The sequence below is a fragment of the Stenella coeruleoalba genome (genome assembly GCF_951394435.1).
Source record: "Stenella coeruleoalba genome assembly, chromosome: 1".
NCBI lineage: Eukaryota > Metazoa > Chordata > Mammalia > Artiodactyla > Delphinidae > Stenella > Stenella coeruleoalba.
In genome coordinates this window covers 147376903-147393809 of record NC_137169.1, presented here as the reverse complement: position 1 = coordinate 147393809, position 16907 = coordinate 147376903, and the positions used below count along the sequence as shown (strand labels likewise).

At 38.5% G+C, this 16907-nt stretch overlaps 1 long non-coding RNA gene across 1 annotated transcript in view; it reads left to right on the top strand.

Annotated features, from left to right (window-relative positions):
- LOC307186654 overlaps window positions 1-16907 on the top strand; it is a 30442-nt gene that overhangs the window by 617 nt on the left and 12918 nt on the right. The window lies entirely within an intron of this gene.

Sequence of the window (16907 nt, the reverse complement as noted above, 5' to 3'; positions counted from 1 at the left end):
CTATCTAATTCTGAAACATTTCCATCACTCCAAAACAAAACCTCCTACCCATTTAAACGTTTCTTCACATCTCCTTCTGCCCTCAGTCCCTGGCAACCTATTTACCTATTTTGGATATTTCATATAAATGGAATTATAACAATATGTGACCTTTTGTAGCTGGCTTCTTTCACTTAGCATAAATGTTTTCAAGGTTCATCCACATTGTGGCATGTATCAGCACTTCATTCCTTTTTATGGCTGAATAATATTCCATTGCATGTATAAACCACAATTTGTTTATCTGTTCATCCACTGATGGGCCTTTGTGCTGTTTCCACCTTTTGGCTATTGTCAGTAGCACTGCTGTAGACATGCGTGTACAAATATTTGTCTGAATACCTGTTTTCAGTTCTTTGGGGTACATACCTAGGAGTTGAATTGCTAGATCATATGGAAATTCTATTTTTAACTTTTTGAGGAACAATCAAACTGTTTTTCACGAGCCTGAACCATTTTACACTCCTACCAACAGTGAACAGAGGGTTCCAATTTCTCCACATTCTCCATCACTTGTTACTTAACATTAAAATTTAAAATTATTTATTGCCTTCCTAATGGGTATGAAGGTTTTGGTTTGGATCTCCCTGTTAACTAGTGATGTTGAGTGTCCTTCCTGTGCTTGTTGACCGTTTGTATATCTTCAGAGAAATGTCTACTCAAGTCCTTTGCCCATTTCTAATTGGGTTATCTTTTTGTTATTGTAAGTGGTTCTTTATATATTCTGGATATCAGACCCAATCAGATATATGATTTGCAAATATTTTCTCCCATTTTGCAGGTTGTCTTTTCACTTTCTGATAATATCCTTTAGTGCATACATGGCTTTAATTTTGATGAAGTCCAGTTTATCAATTTTTTCTTTTATTGCTTGTGCATTTGGTGTCATAGTCAAGAATCTGTTGTCAAATCCAAAGTCATGAAGATTTACCTCTATGTTTTCTTCTAAGAGTGTTATGGTTTTAGCACTTACATTTAGATTGTTGATACGTTTTGAGTTAATTATTGTATATGGTGTGAGGTCCGGGTCCAGCTTCATTCTTTGGCATGTGGTTATCCAGTTGTCCCAGCACCATTTGTTGCAGAGACTGTTCTTTCCCCCTGTGAATGGTCTTGGCCGCCCTTGTCAAAAATCATTGGGCTATAGATAAATGGGAAAAAACAAATTTTAAAAAGAGCTTTTTAAATGAAAATAAACCCAAGATGGAAATGGGGCAGGTCCGCATTTTGACAGACAAAATAATGATCCAAATAATAACCTTTGATAAATTAGAGAAATGAATTACAAGTAACAGAAACAATGATTAAACAATAGGTTCTTTAAAATGTAAAGATCCTTCAGGGTCACAAACTCAACGCTAACTGATGTATGAGTCATCTCTGCAGAATCCCCAAGAAAGGACTGCCCAGCCAGGTTTGTCGTTGTTTTGGGAACTTGCGGTATTGTACTTTATTGAGAGGTTGAATTTCAGCCCCTAATGTGGAGCATAAAGACTCGTAAAATGAGTTTAGGAGGTATTCCCTCTTCCATTTTCTGGTAGAGTTTGAGAAGGATTGGTGTTAGTTCTTCTTTAAAGGTTTTGTAGAATTCACCCAGAGAAGTCATCTGATCCTGCCTTTGAAGAGATTTTTGATCACTGATTCGATCTCTTACTACTGATTCAATCCCTTTACTTTTTATAGGTTTGTTCAGATTTCCTATTTCTTGTTGAGTCAGTTTTGGTAATTTGTGTGTTTCTAGGAATTTGTCCATTTTCTGTAGATTATCTAATTTGTTGGTGTATAATTGTTCATAGTATGCCCTTATAATTCTTTGTTTTTCTTCAAGGGTCATAATGATGTCCCCACTGTCATTCTGATTTTAATTATTTAATTATACCTTTTCTCTTTTTTATCAGTCTAGCTAAAAGTTGGTCAATTTTATTGAGCTTTTCAAATTTTTCATTTTAGTTATTGTACATTTCAGCTCCAGAATTACTTCTGTTTGGTTCCTTTTTATAATTTCTGTCTTTTTGTTGATCTCTTCTATTCGTTTATACATTGATTGTTCTCTGGTTTCCTTTAGTTCTATGTCCACAGTTTCCTTGAGCTATTTGAGCATATTTAAGACAGTTCATCTAAAGTCTTTGTCTTAGCAAGTCCAATTTCTGGGCTTCCTCGGAGATGGTTTCTGCCAAATTCTTTTTCCTGTGAATGAGTCATACTTTTTCTTTGTATGCCTTGTAATTTTTTGTTGACAACTAGACAATTTGAATATTGTGGCAGCTCTGGAAATCAGATTCTGTACCCCTTGGCAAGGTTTGCCGTTATTGCTTGTTAAGGGTTACAATCATGCATTTGTTTAGTGACATTTCCAAACTATTTTTGCAGACTGTATTCCTTTTTTTAATTTAATTTTTATTTTATATTGGGGTATAGTTGATTTACAATGTTGTGTTAGTTTCAGGTGTACAGCAAAGTGATTCAGTTATACATATACATATATCCACTCTTTTTCAGATTCTTTTCCCATATAGGTTATTAAAGAATATTGAGTATAGTTCCCTGTGCTATACAGTAGGTCCTTGTTGATTATCTATTTTATATATAGTAGTGTGTATCTGTTCATCTCAAACTCCTAATTTATCCCCTTTCCCCTTTGGTAACCATAAGTTTGTTTTCGAAGTCTGTGAGTCTGTTTCTGTTTTGTAAATAAGCTCATTTGTATCATCTTTTAAAATTCCACATATCAGTGATATCATATGATATTTGTCTTTCTGTCTGACTGACTTCACTTAGTATGATAATCTCTAGGTCCATCCATGTTGCTGCAGATGGCATTATTTCATTCTTTTTTATGGCTGAGTAATATTCCATTGTATATATGTACCACATCTTCTTTATCCATTCCTCTGTCGATGCACATTTAGGTTGCTTCCACGTGCAGACTGTATTCCAATCATGTGTAGTCACTGAGGTCTCTGTTCCATTATCTCATTGGTCAGCCACTGACTTGACACAGATTTCCTTAAATACCTGGAGTTCACCCCCACCCCACCCCAAATTAGAAGAAACCTCTCCTGGTCTTTGTAGATTGGCCCTGAGCTGGGTTCTCCTGCTGTACTTAACCAGGCCACCTGCAACTCTGCCTTAGTCTTTGTTTCCTGCTTGCATGGAAGATTAGCCAAAAGTGCAAGCCTAGGATCCTCTCAGGTCTTTTCTGAGCATATGTCTGGCCCTGGACATGTGTGTTGTAGTCTGGATTTCCTGATATAAGAAGTAGCCCTTCAAAGCCCTTGTTCTTCCAGTAATCTTCCTCCTCAGCCTTCCCCTTTCCAGGCTTTTTGGTTTGTCTGCTGCTTAACCCCATCTGCCGCCCCTTGCCCCAGACAACTGTGGGTACTGTATGTCTTTAAATCCTTTCAAAAGATGCCACTTGGGAAGCTGCTCCAGTCTGAGGGGGGTGAAGCAAATGTCAGCCTCCGCACCCTCACGGACCTGCCAGCTGGGCCAAAATGTACAGCCACATTTTTGAGAACAAGGTCTGTATTGCCCACCTTGGCATCAGCAAACCACAGCAGGGATTCAGGCTGTTGTCCCCCTGGCTGCTGCTGGGCTGGGGAATGGGAGATGGTGGGTGGGTAAGCAAAAATGCTGCAACAATTTCTTACTGAAATAGCAGCCTCTTTCTTCATGAGTCACTCCCCTGGTTGCTCTAAGTTTTTTTTTTTATTAGATTCCAGAGTTCCAGAAAAGCTGATTCTGTTAGATTTTATCAGCTTAATGGTTGCTTAAGTGGAGGTACTGATTCTTGGAGCCCCTGGTCTGCCATTTTCCATGACATCACTCCTAAGTAGCCTGACTTTTACTACTGAACACTATTGACTGAAAAATTTTCTCCTTGATGCCGTGCTCGCCTTATTTCTCTCCATGGTGGATTTCACCTCCTCTGCCCATTGTTGCTTCCAGGCGTCACTGGAGTTCTGTTCTCACTGTGCGCACTCTTCTTGGGGAATCCACCCATGACCTAAGCTGCCACCTCTATGTTGATGAATCTCCAACTTAGTCCTCTCCCCAGAGCCCCAGACATGTGGACCACTACTCATGGACCACTCCACTCAGAAATCCCACAGATCACTCTAGGTGAAGCCGTGTGAGTAAGTTCTGGCTAATGGGATGGAAGGAGAAGAGGTACATCCTCACTCTTATTCTTCTTGCTATCTGGAACGTGGAGGTGATAACCAGAGCTCAAGCAGCCATCTGGGACCGTGACGACCATGAGGATGGAGAATCAATAAAATGGAGGGAGCTCTGTCTTTGATGATTGTGGAGCCACTAGCTTAGAATTGCTTACCTCCTTACTGTGTCTCAGGGAGGGAAAAACAATTTTATCTTGTTCAACAGGCCATTGTTATTTTTTGACTCCTTCACATGAAACTAAGCCAAAGCTTGCTTAATGCACAAGACTGTTCCAGCCCTATTCCCCTTACACCATTGTTCCACTGGCTGTACTAAGCTACATGCACCTCTCTCTGCTAGCATTCCTTTGCACAGCATCTACTGCAGACAAGTCACTTTTCTCCCTCACTTCCTGTGAACATCTCTAGAGCAGGACCTATACATTTCTTGGATTCTTGACATGTCAACTTTTTAAAGCAAGAAAAAGAGGAATAGGGAATGGACAGTTCTTGGACCCCATTTATATGTGCTTTACATTTTATTTGTCTTAACTTGAACCATTAGAACAACTCTGGAGGGGTGGAACGTTATTATTGCTCTTTTATATATGGGGAAATAGAAGTCAACAAAGACCAAGATGTTTCCCAAATATACATGGATAACGAGGGGCAGAATTAAGTGTAGACCTTGAGTCTGTCTGACCTGATGCAGCAGCCCTCTTTAGCCCACTTAGAAGGTTCCATGTCAGTGCATCAGCTGGTCTGTGGCTGAGTAATCTTTGATGAATTAATTCCCTTCATGGTTCTCCTTTGAGATTGTCACTCTCAGCTGCTTTTCACATGCTGGTTTGTGAAGGATGAGTAAGCACCTTCCTGAACCTGACCTCGGTTCCAGAAGGGGTGGTTTCTGCTTCAGGTTTTGGTGTGCAGGGGATTTTAAGTTTCCTCAAAAAATTAAAACTAGAACTACCATATGGTCCAGCAATTCCACTCCTAGGTATTTATCCAAAGAAAATGAAAACGCTACTCCGAAAAGATATATCCACCCCTATGTTCATTGTAGCATTGTTTACAATAGCCAAGATAGGGAAGCAACCTAAGTGTAAATAATTTTTAAATTTTTGAACAACGTCCATACTGTTTTCCATAGTGGCTGCACCAACTTACATTGCTACCACCAGTGTACAAGGGTTCCCTTTTCTCCACATCCTTGCCAACACTTGTTATTTCTTCTCTTTTTGATAATAGCCATTCTGACAGGTGTGAGGTGATATCTCATTGTGCTTTTGATTTGCATTTTCCTGATGGTTAGTGATGTTGAACATCTTTTCATGTGTGTTGGTCATCTGTATATCTTCTTTGGAAAAATGTCTATTTAGCTCCTCTGCCCATTTTTAAATTGGGTTATTCGTTTTTCTGATGTTGAGTTGTATATTTTGGATATATTATATTTGTATATTTTGGATATTAACTCCTTACCAGATGTATTATTTGCAAATACCTTCTCCCATTCAGTAGGCAGCCTTTTCATTTTGTTGATGGTTTCCTTTGCCATGCAAGAGCTTTTTAGTTTGAGGTAGTGCTATTTGTTTATTTTTGCTTTTGTTTCCTTTGCCTGAATAGACAGATCCAAAAAAATATGCTAAGACCAATGTCAAAGAGCCTACTGCCTATGTTTTCTTCTAGGAGTTTTATGGTTTCATAAAACCTATGGTTTAGGTCTTACATTTAAGACTTTAATCCATTTTGAGTTTATTTTTGTGTATAGTGTGAGAAAGTGGTCCAGTTTGATTCTTTTGCAAGTGGCTCTCCAGTTTTCCCAACACCATTTATTGACAAGGCTGTCTTCCCCCCACTGTTTATTCTTGCCTCCTTTGTCATAGATAAATTGACATATAAGGGTGGGTTTATTTCTGGGTTCTCTATTCTGTTCCATTGATCTATGTGTCTGTGCCAGTATCATACTGTTTTGATGACTGTAGCTTTATAACATAGTTTGAAATCAGGGATTGTGGTAACCTCCAGCTTTGTTCTTCTTTCTCAAGATTGTTTTGGCTATTCAGGATCTTTTGTGTTTCCATACAAATTTTAGAATTATTTGTTCTAGTTCTGTGAAAAATACCATGGATATTTTGATAGGCATTGAATGGACTCTGTAGATTGCCTTGGGGCGTATGGGCATTTTAACAATATTAATTCTTCCAAACCATGACCGTGTTATATCTTTCCATTTGTCTTTGTCATCTTCAGTTTCTTTCATCAGTGTCTTATAGTTTTCCAAGTATAGGTCTTTTACCTCCTTGGTTAGATTTATTCCTGGGTATTCTTTTTGATACAATTGTAGATGGGATTGTTTTCTTAACACATTATTGACCAGAGATGTATTAATCCGTTTTTAGAGAGTGATACAACTAACATCACCATGCAAAGTTGTTAGAACTTAAAATTGATCAGGGGTTCATTATAGAACTCATGATTGTTGTTATCATTCACATTTTGTTCCATTAGGTTTTTGTTCCAACCTTGTGTATATTATAAATGTAAAATTTTCTAAAATGACGCATCACAGAATTTTGAGTGAGGAAGAATTTTTCGGCGAATTTTATGCAGATACTTTCTCTGATTGTCCGAGTGACATATATACTAGTGTCTCAGAAGATGATAGTTCTTCAGAATATAGTTCTGATTCAGACGATGTGAATATTAGGCCAAAAAAAGACAAAAAACCTTAGTGATTGATTCTGATACAGAAAGTGAAAATGAAACTCATGGTGCTCGAGAATGCTCCTTTGCTTCTACAGAAGAGTGAATTGAAGACAACATTTCATGAAAATTAGAAGACTTTACAGGTGAGTCAGGTGTAACTGTTGAATGTAATAAACCCGCAAAGTGTTAGTGAAATAACATAATTATTTTTGGCTGGCCAAAATAAAAATCACCGGCCATAGGCATTAGTTTCTGCAAAAATCCCCCAGTCAATAATGAGTTAATTTTATTTTTATTTTCTGATAGTTCATTGTTAGTGTATAGAAATACAACAGCTTTCAGTATATTAATTGTGTATCCTGCAACTTCACTAAATTTATTTCTTAGTTCTAATAGTTTTTTGGTTGATGTTTTTAGGATTTTCTATATATAGTATCACGTCATCCGAAAACAGTGACAGTTTTACTCCTTCCTTTCCAATTTGAATTCCTTTTATTTCTTTTTCTTGTCTGATTGCTGTGGCTAGGACTTCCAATACTATGTTGAATAAAAGTGGTAAGAGTGGGCATCCTTGTTTCTGATTTTAGAGAAACATTTTCAGTTTTTCACCCTTGAGTATAATGTTGACTGCTAGTTTGTCATATATAGCCTTTATTATGTTGAGGTGTGTTCCCTCTATAACTGCTTTATTGAGAGTTTTTATCATAAAGAGGTGTTGGATTTTGTCAAAAGCTTTTTCTGCATCTATTGAGATGATACTGTGATTTTTGTTCTTCATTTTGTTAATGTGGTGTATCACATTGATTGATTTGTAGATAATGAACCATCCTTGCATCCCTGGGATAAATCCCACTTGATCATGGTATATGTATGATCCCTTTAATGTATTGTTGAATTTGGCTTGCTAATATTTCCTTAAGGACTTTTGCATCTGTGTTCATCAGTGATATTAGCCTGTAATTTTCTTTTTTTGTGGCGTCTTTGTCTGCTTTCAGGTAAATGCTGGCTTCATAAAATGAGTTTGGGAACATTCTTTCCTCTTCAGTTTTTTGGAATAGTTTGACATTAATAGTTTGGTATTAATTCTTCTTTAAATATTTGGTAGAAGTCATCTGTGAAGCAGTCTGGTCCTGGACTTTTGTTTGTCAGGAGGTTTTTTTTTTTAATTACTGATTCAATTTCATTACTGGTAATTAGTCTGTTCATATTTTCTATTTCTTTCTGATTCAGTCTTGGGAGATTGTATGTTTCTAGGAATGTATGCATTTCTTCTAGGTTGTCCATTTTATTGGCATATAATTGTTCATAGTAATCTCTTATGAGTTTTTGCATTTCTGTGGTGTCAATTGTAACTTTTCCTCTTTCATTTCTGATTTTATTGATTTGGGTCCTCAATCTGTTTTTCTTGATGAGTCTGGCTAAAGGTTTATCAATTTTGTTTTTTTCAAAGAACCAGCTCTTAGTTTCATTAATCGTTTCTTTTTCTTTTTCTTTCTTTTTTTTTTTTGCGGTATGCGGGCCTCTCACTGTTGTGGCCTCTCCCGTTGCGGAGCACAGGCTCCAGACATGCAGGCTCAGTGGCCATGGCTCACGGGCCCAGCCGTTCCGCAGCATGTGGGATCTTCCCAGACCGGGGCACAAACCTGTGTCCCCTGCATCGGCAGGTGGACTCTCAACCACTATGCCACCAGGGAAGCCCTTTTCTTTTGTTTTTAAAGTGTCTATTTCATTTCTTTCTGCTCTGCTCTTGACGATTTCTTTCCTTCTGCTAACTTTGGGCTTTGTGTGTTCTTTTTTCTAGTTTTTCAGCCATAAGTTTAGGTTGTTTATTTGAGATCTTTCTTATTCCCTGAGGTAGGCTTGTATCGCTATAAACTTCCGTCTCAAGGCTGCTTTTGCTGTGTCCCATAGGTTTTGGACTGTTGTGTTTTCAAGTCTGGAACAGTTTCTTTGCCTCCCCTTTGAGCCATGCAAAGCCACTTTCCATGATACACCGTGTTTGGATAGTCTCACCTGTAGGGTTTCAGGACAGAGCCAGTCTGCCAGCTATGAAACCCAGCCATGGGCCAGTTGCTGGCAACAGATCTGCAGTATTGCCAGTCATGGGTGACACTGTGGACAGAAGGGATGCTTGAAGGACACCCTGAAACAGCTCTTGCCAGTATGTCTAGAAATTGCCAGCAATTGCCTGAAAGATTATGTCGATTCACGTAATGACTCACATTTACATCATTTTCTCTGCATGAGAGCTAGGATGGCTCATCTCTCCTCGGAGGATGTTTGTATTATTATTATTATTATTATTATTATTATTATTATTATTATTATTATTTGGCTGCACCATGCAGCTTGCAGGGTCTTATTTCCCTGAACCAGGGATTGAACCTGGGGCCCTGGCAGTGAGAGCACCGAGTCCTAACCACTGGACCACCGGGAATTCCCGATGTTTGTGTTATTTTAAAGGAGTTCCTATGATGTCTGCTTTTACCATTTCAGTAAGTTAAGCTAGACGTTTTCTAACTTTTTGGTTTTGCTACCCCTTTATGCTCTCAAAACTGAGGACTCCAAAAAGCTTTTGTTTATGTGGACTATATCTATCAATATTTACGGTATTAGAAATTAAAACTGAGAAATTTAAAAAATTTATTCTTTTTAAAGTAATAACCAATGACATATTAACATAACATTTTAATGAAAAATAACTATATGTGACTGCAAAAAATTAGCGAGAAAAGTGGCACTGTTTTACATTTGTGGTAGGTAGAATAATGTCCCCCAAAGAAGTCTATACCCTATTCCCTAGAACCTGTGAATATGTTAACTTTAAATGGCAAAAGGGACTTTGTAAATGTGACTAGGGTTAAGGACCCTGAGATGGGGAGTTTTCCTGGATTGTCCAGGTGGGCTTAGTCACACAAATCCTTAAAAGTGCAGAACCTTTCCTGGCTGTGGTCGGAAGGAGATGCAACAACTAAAGAAGAGTCAGAGGGAAATGCAGTGTTGCTGGCTTTGAATATAGAGGAAAGAGACCTCAAGCCAAAGAAAGAGTGTGGCCTCTACAAGTTGGAAAAGGCAAGGAGACACATTCTCCATTAGAGCCTCGAAAAAGGAGCACAGCCCTGTAACACCTGTTAGTCCCGTAAGACGTGTGTTGGACTTCTGCCCTACAGAACTGTAGGGTAATAAGCATGTATTACTAAGCCACTAAGTTTGCGGTAATTTTTTATAACAGCAAGAGAAAACTAATACAACATTTTTGCAAATTTCTTTAATGACTGGCTTATAAGCAGACAACTGGATCCTCACATCTGCTTCTGCATTCAATCTTTTGTGATATGCCGCTTTGGTGGAAGTATACGAAGAAAATTTGACCTTGCATAGATTTAAAGTTGGAAAACGTAAGAATGTTTCAATAGCCTTCTCAGATCATTGTGGATTATTCTGATACTATGCTAAGTTTAACAATTGTAATTTCTTATAGTTGCAGAGTGGAGTCTGAAATGATATCAATAACTTTTCATATCTGTTACATTAAAATGCATTGATCTCTCTTGAACTTTAATGGATCCTTTTACCCATGCATGATTTTATAACATCATGTATTGACCATTTAGAAAAACATTGGTTCACTGATTATGCAGATCTTCCAAACATTAACACACTTCATTTTACACTATAAAAAACACAAATTTTTAATATCACCACCAATCTCATCCGGAAAATCTTTAGGTGCTGGGAAGCTATTAAAGTCACTATGGCAGATACAAGTTTTCTAGAATTCTCCTTTTCACTTGAAAGCTTACATTTTGTCATTAGCAACACATACGATCAGTATCTCCCTATGACTTGTTTCCCTTTGAAATGATAGACTCACTTTGTTCATTTTCAAGAAAATGTCTGCCAGGTACACAAGTCTGAATAGCTTTCAGTTGTCCATCATACTTCCAAGCAAAAATGATGTTCTCTAGAAAAAGCAGCTAGTGCAGCTTACGTGTAAGCGTAATCACATGAGTGCTTTTCATAGAGACAACCAAGACACTTCAGATTGTAGCAGAAATGCTTGATGCCTGCTTCCCATTTCACTACACAGAATGGTAAAAGGATTATAAATCAAGGGTAGAGATTAAATAAAATGGATAACCTTTACTGATTTCTTTTGTACGTTCTCAGTTGAATCTGACTCTTTTAAAAAGTCACTAATTTGTGACAGTGACTGATGTAATGACTACCAGTACTGTTTGGCGCCGCTGAGTTCTTCTACACTCCGACACCAGAAGTTTTACCTGCCATTGCTTTTGTTCCATCAGTGCACATGTCAACATAGTGAGAAAGAATAATAATAAAATCTTAGTATTAGTATGAAAACCATATTGCCCACACATACCCTAGGGGTCTGCAGATCGCACTTGGAGAACCACCAATTGAAGCCGTTTTCTCTCCGGGCTCCACCTTCGTTCAATATTTCTATGGCATGAAGCGGATGGGCGCAGCATTTTGGTGTTTGTTTCTTTAAACCATTTCAAGGATGTGCATATCACCTTGTCATTTTTCTTACAAGATTTATGAAATTAAATTATACTTTGTAGACAACTCGGCAAACATTTTTTTTAATAGCCTGGCTTCCACTTTCTTATTTTCTTTGGTTGTGTGTACCACTCTACACGTGTTGGTTTAGGAAGGAAAGTAGTAGCTGTCCAATAGTCATGCCCACTGAGTGAGGAATTACTTTACTGAACGTGGAGGGAAAAGGTGTGATGCATGTTAAGGTAATCGAACAAGGAGGCCATTAGACTGAATTGGCTCTAATGCCTTGGTGCCTCACGCAGGCAAACCAAAACCTAAGCCAGAGTTGATGCACTTGAACCAGAGAAAATGAAACTTAAGAACCACCAACCACAAACAGCCAACTAGGCTTTCCCAAATAAGGCAACTAACTGCTTAAGCTGTGGCCAATCAAATAATTTCCTTGCTTTGCTTCTTCTCTGTAAAACCCCTCCCCTAGCTCCTGTCAGTGAGAGCTCCTAATCACCTTTGGTTTGGTGCTGCCCAGTTAAATCAATGTGGACTCAAATAAACTCTTAAAAAAAAAAAAAAGTTAATGTGCCTCAGCTTATCTTTTTTTTTTTTTTTTTTTTTTTTTTTTTTTTTTTGTGGTACGCGGGCCTCTCACTGTTGTGGCCTCTCCCGTTGCGGAGCACAGGCTCCGGACGCACAGGCTCAGCGGCCATGGCCCACGGGCCCAGCCGCTCCGCGGCATGTGGGATATTCCCAGACCGGGGCACGAACCCGTGTCCCCTGCATCGGCAGGCGGACTCTCAACCACTGCGCCACCAGGGAAGCCCTATGTGAACCATTTTATAGCCTACTTTTTTCCCCTTAACATTGCATTATATTCATGTATTACTATGTAGTTTTCATCAACATTATTTGAAATAGTGGGACAATATTCCAGTGAATAGATACACCACACTATGTTTAACCATTCACTTACTGTTGTACTTTTTAGATTACTTCCAATTTAAAAAATTTTAGGGCATAGATTTCTTTGTATTTAGAATTATTTCCTTTAGGATGAATCTGCATAAATGAAATTATTGGGGCTTTTGAAGAATATTATGAAATTGCTTTTCAAAAGATTTGCATTAAGGTTTGCTCCCCTCCAGCAAGGTGTGAGACTGTCTCTTCCCTCTACCCTGGCTATTTTTAGAAATTACAGTTTTTATAAAATTGTTTGCTAATTTTTTTGAATTTTATTTATTATTTTTATACAGCAGGTTCTTATTAGTTATCTATTTTATACCTATTAGTGTATATATGTCAATCCCAATCTCCCAATTCATCACACCACCACACCCCCACTTTCCCCCCTTGGTGTCCATATGTTTGTCCTCTACATCTGTGTCTCTATTTCTGCCTTGCAAACCGGTTCATCTGTACCATTTTTCTAGATTCCACATATATACATTAATATACAATATTTGTTTTTCTCTTTCTGACTGACTTCACTCTGTATGACAGTCTCTAGGTCCATCCACATCTCTACAAATGACCCAATTTCATTCCTCTTTATGGCTGAGTAATATTCCATTGTATATATGTACCACATCTTCTTTATCCATTTGTCTGTCGATGGGCATGTAGGTTGCTTCCATGACCTGGCTATTGTAAATGGTGTTGCAGTGGACATTGGGGTTCATGTGTCTTTTCGAATTATGGTTTTCTCTGGGTATATGCCCAGTAGTGGGATTGCTGGGTCTTATGGTAATTCTAAGTTTAGTTTTTTAAGGAACCTCCATACTGTTCTCCATAGTGGCTATATCAGTTTACATTCCCACCAAAAGTGCAAGAGGGTTCCCTTTTCTCCACACCCTCTCCAGCATTTGTTGTTTGTAGATTTTCTGATGATGCCCATTCTAACCAGTGTGAGGTGATACCTCATTGTAGTTTTGATTTGCATTTCTCTAATAAGTAGTGTTGTTGAGCAGCTTTTCATGTGCCTCTTGACCATCTGTATGTCTTCTTTGGAGAAACGTCTATTTAGGTCTTCTGCCTTTTTTTTTTTTTTAACATTTTTATTGGAGTATAATTGCTCTACAATGGTGTGTTAGTTTCTGCCTTATAATGAAGTGAATCAGTTATACATATACATATATCCCCATATCTCTTCCCTCTTGCGTCTCCCTCCCTCCCACCCTCCCTATCCCACCCTTCTAGCTGGTCACAAAACACCGACCTGATCTCCCTGTGCTATGTGGCTGCTTCCCACTAGGTATCTATTTTACATTTGGTAGTGTATATATGTCCATATATACACTTTGTCCCAGCTTACCCTTCCCCCTCCCCATGTCCTCAAGTCCATTCTCTCGTAGCTTTGTATCTTTATTCCCGTCTTGCCCCTAGGTTCTTCGTGACCATTTTTTTTTTTTAGATTCAATATATATGTGTTAGCATATGGTATTTGTTTTTTCTTTCTGACTTACTTCACTCTGTATGACAGACTCTAGATCCATCCACCTCACTACAAATAACTCAATTTCATTTCTTTTTATGGCTGAGTAATATTCCATTGTATATATGTGCCACATCTTCTTTATCCATTCATCTGTCAATGGACACTTAGGTTGCTTCCATGTCCTGTCTATTGTAAATAGAGCTGCAATGAACATTGTGGTACATGACTCTTTTTGAATTATGGTTTTCTCAGGGTATATGCCCAGTAGTGGGATTGCTGGGTCGTATGGTAGTTCTATTTTTAGTTTTTTAAGGAACCTCCATACTGTTCTCCATAGTGGCTGTATCAATTTACATTCCCACCAACAGTGTATGAGGGTTCCCTTTTCTCCACACCCTCTCCGGCATTTATTGTTTGTAGATTTTTTGATGAAGGCCATTCTGACCAGTGTGAGATGATATTGCATTGTAGTTTTGTTTTTTTTATTTGCAGTACGCGGGCCTCTCACTGTTGTGGCCTCTCCCGTTGCAGAGCACAGGCTCCGGACGCACAGGCTCAGCGGCCATGGATTACGGGCCCAGCCGCTCCGCAGCATGTGGAATCTTCCCTGACTTGGGCACGAACCCGTGTCCCCTGCATCGGCAGGCAGACTCTCATCCACTGTGCCACCAGGGAAGCCCCTCATTGTAGTTTTGATTTGCATTTCTCTAATGATTAATGATGTTGAGCATTTTTTCATGTGTTTGTTGCCAATCTGTATATCTTCTTTGGAGAAATGTCTATTTGGGTCTTCTGCCCATTTTTGGATTGGGTTTTTTGTTTTTTTGATATTGAGCTGCATGAGCTGCTTGTAAATTTTGGAGATTAATCCTTTGTCAGTTGCTTCATTTGCAAATATTTTCTCCCATTCTGAACGTTGTCTTTTCGTCTTGTTTGTGGTTTCCTTTGCTGTGCAAAAGCTTTTAAGTTTCATTAGGTCCCACTTGTTTATTTTTGTTTTTATTTCCATTTCTCTAGGAGGTGGGTCAAAAAGAATCTTGCTGTGATTTATGTCATAGAGTGTTCTGCTTGTGTTTTCCTCTAAGAGTTTGATAGTGTCTGGCCTTACATTTAGGTCTGTAATCCATTTTGAGTTTATTTTTGTGTATGGTGTTAGGGAGTGTTCTAATTTCATTCTTTTACATGTAGCTGCCCAGTTTTCCCAGCATCACTTATTGAAGAAGCTGTCTTTTCTCCATTGTATATCCTTGCCTTCTTTGTCATAGATTAGTTGACCAAAAGTGCGTGGGTTTATCTTTGGGCTTTCTATCCTGTTCCACTGATCTATATTTCTGTTTTTGTGCCAGTACCATATTGTCTTGATTACTGTAGCTTTGTAGTATAGTCTGAAGTCAGGGAGTCTGATTCCTCCAGCTCCTTTGTTTTCCCTCAAGATTACTTTGGCTATTCGGGGTCTTTTGTGTCTCCATACATATTTTAAGATTTTTTTCATTCTATTTCTGTAAAAAATGTCATTGGTAATTTGATAGGGATTACATTGAATCTGTAGATTGCTTTGGGTAGTATAGTCATTTTCACAATATTGATTCTTCCAAACCAAGAACATGGTATATCTCTCCATCTGTTTGTGTCATCTTTTATCTCTCCATCTGTTTGTGTCATCTTTGCTAATTTTTCAAGATTAAAAAAATACAAGAACAACTCCATGTTGTTATAAATTACACTGATTGCTAGGGAGTATGAATCTTTTTCTATATTCATTTACATTTTTTCTTTTGTGAATTGCCTATTGAGTCTTATGTGTGTGTATCATTTGGTGTCTCGATGCTTATCTTAATAATTTATATGAGCTTTTGTAATAAGGATATTGGCCCCATTCAGGTATTTGCTATGAATATTTTCTGAGCTAACACAAAGGATCAGGTGAAACTGGACTGACCTGAGGCAGAGATCTTGCCAGTATCAAATTTATGAATATAATAATCAAGAGGCACATGCAAAGCAGGGGGAAGTCTGAGACATCCCCGGTGGTTCCTGGGTCTGCTTGGACATGTGCTCCCTGGCTCACAATAATATATGAAGTCTCTAACAAGGTTTGCAGGGCACCTCACACAGTGCGGGGCGGGGGGTGGGGGTGGGGAGTGGCACTTAGGTCCTCTAAATTTAGGTCATCTCTATTTTATACCCAATAGTTGTACAACTCTAATATTACCCTTTCCAGTCATAAATCCAGAGTCTAGGTCTGTTTATGATAAGCAATTCTAAACCAGAGACGTCATGCTGAAAGAATTTAGTTTATAAGCACTCTCCTCCTAGCAAATATCCAGTTGTCAGTATATTTACAAGGGGATTAGACCAGGTCGCTGGCCTTTCTTTCCCTGGGAATGTCCCCCACTAATCAGAAGAGGAATGAGTCCAAGCCAGCTGCCTAACTTCTTTCCTCCTCATTTCCCAAGGTAGCTGTTTGCATTAAAAAATTTTTTTTCTTTTGGACTCTAGAAGTTCTTAAAAACTGTAGTGTAATTAAGGGGGTTTCTGGTTTCAACAATGACAGAGTAGCTTATATTAGTCTAATCCTCTTACAGACAACAGTTATAAACTCTAGACAAAATATTTTAAAAATACATACATTATTTTAAGACACTGGAGAGCAAAGAAAGCAGGCAGAAACTGGAGGGTATTTGACTCTTGAGGAGGGAGGTGCACTCTTAAATCCTGCTTTCCTGTGACTTGCCCCTGGAGGCACTGACCAATCTGTAAGAGCTTGGGGTGACTAAAAGTCAAGTAGGAAGCCACAGTAAGTCACAGACACAGTCAAATGTATCCTAAGACACAAAGTTAGGTACCAGAGCATGGAGTTTGAGGCTGGCAGGGTAAATAGAAATTGGGGGAGGCCATCCTGGAAGGAAGGAGCCACAGAGTGGAGAACCCCCTCCCAAATCTGCATGTAAATTCCCCCCAAAGCCATGGCTGACCCCTGAACTGTATTACTGTATCACCAGAGGTGAAGGGCATTTTATAATGATAAAAGAGACATTTCATCAGGAAGATAC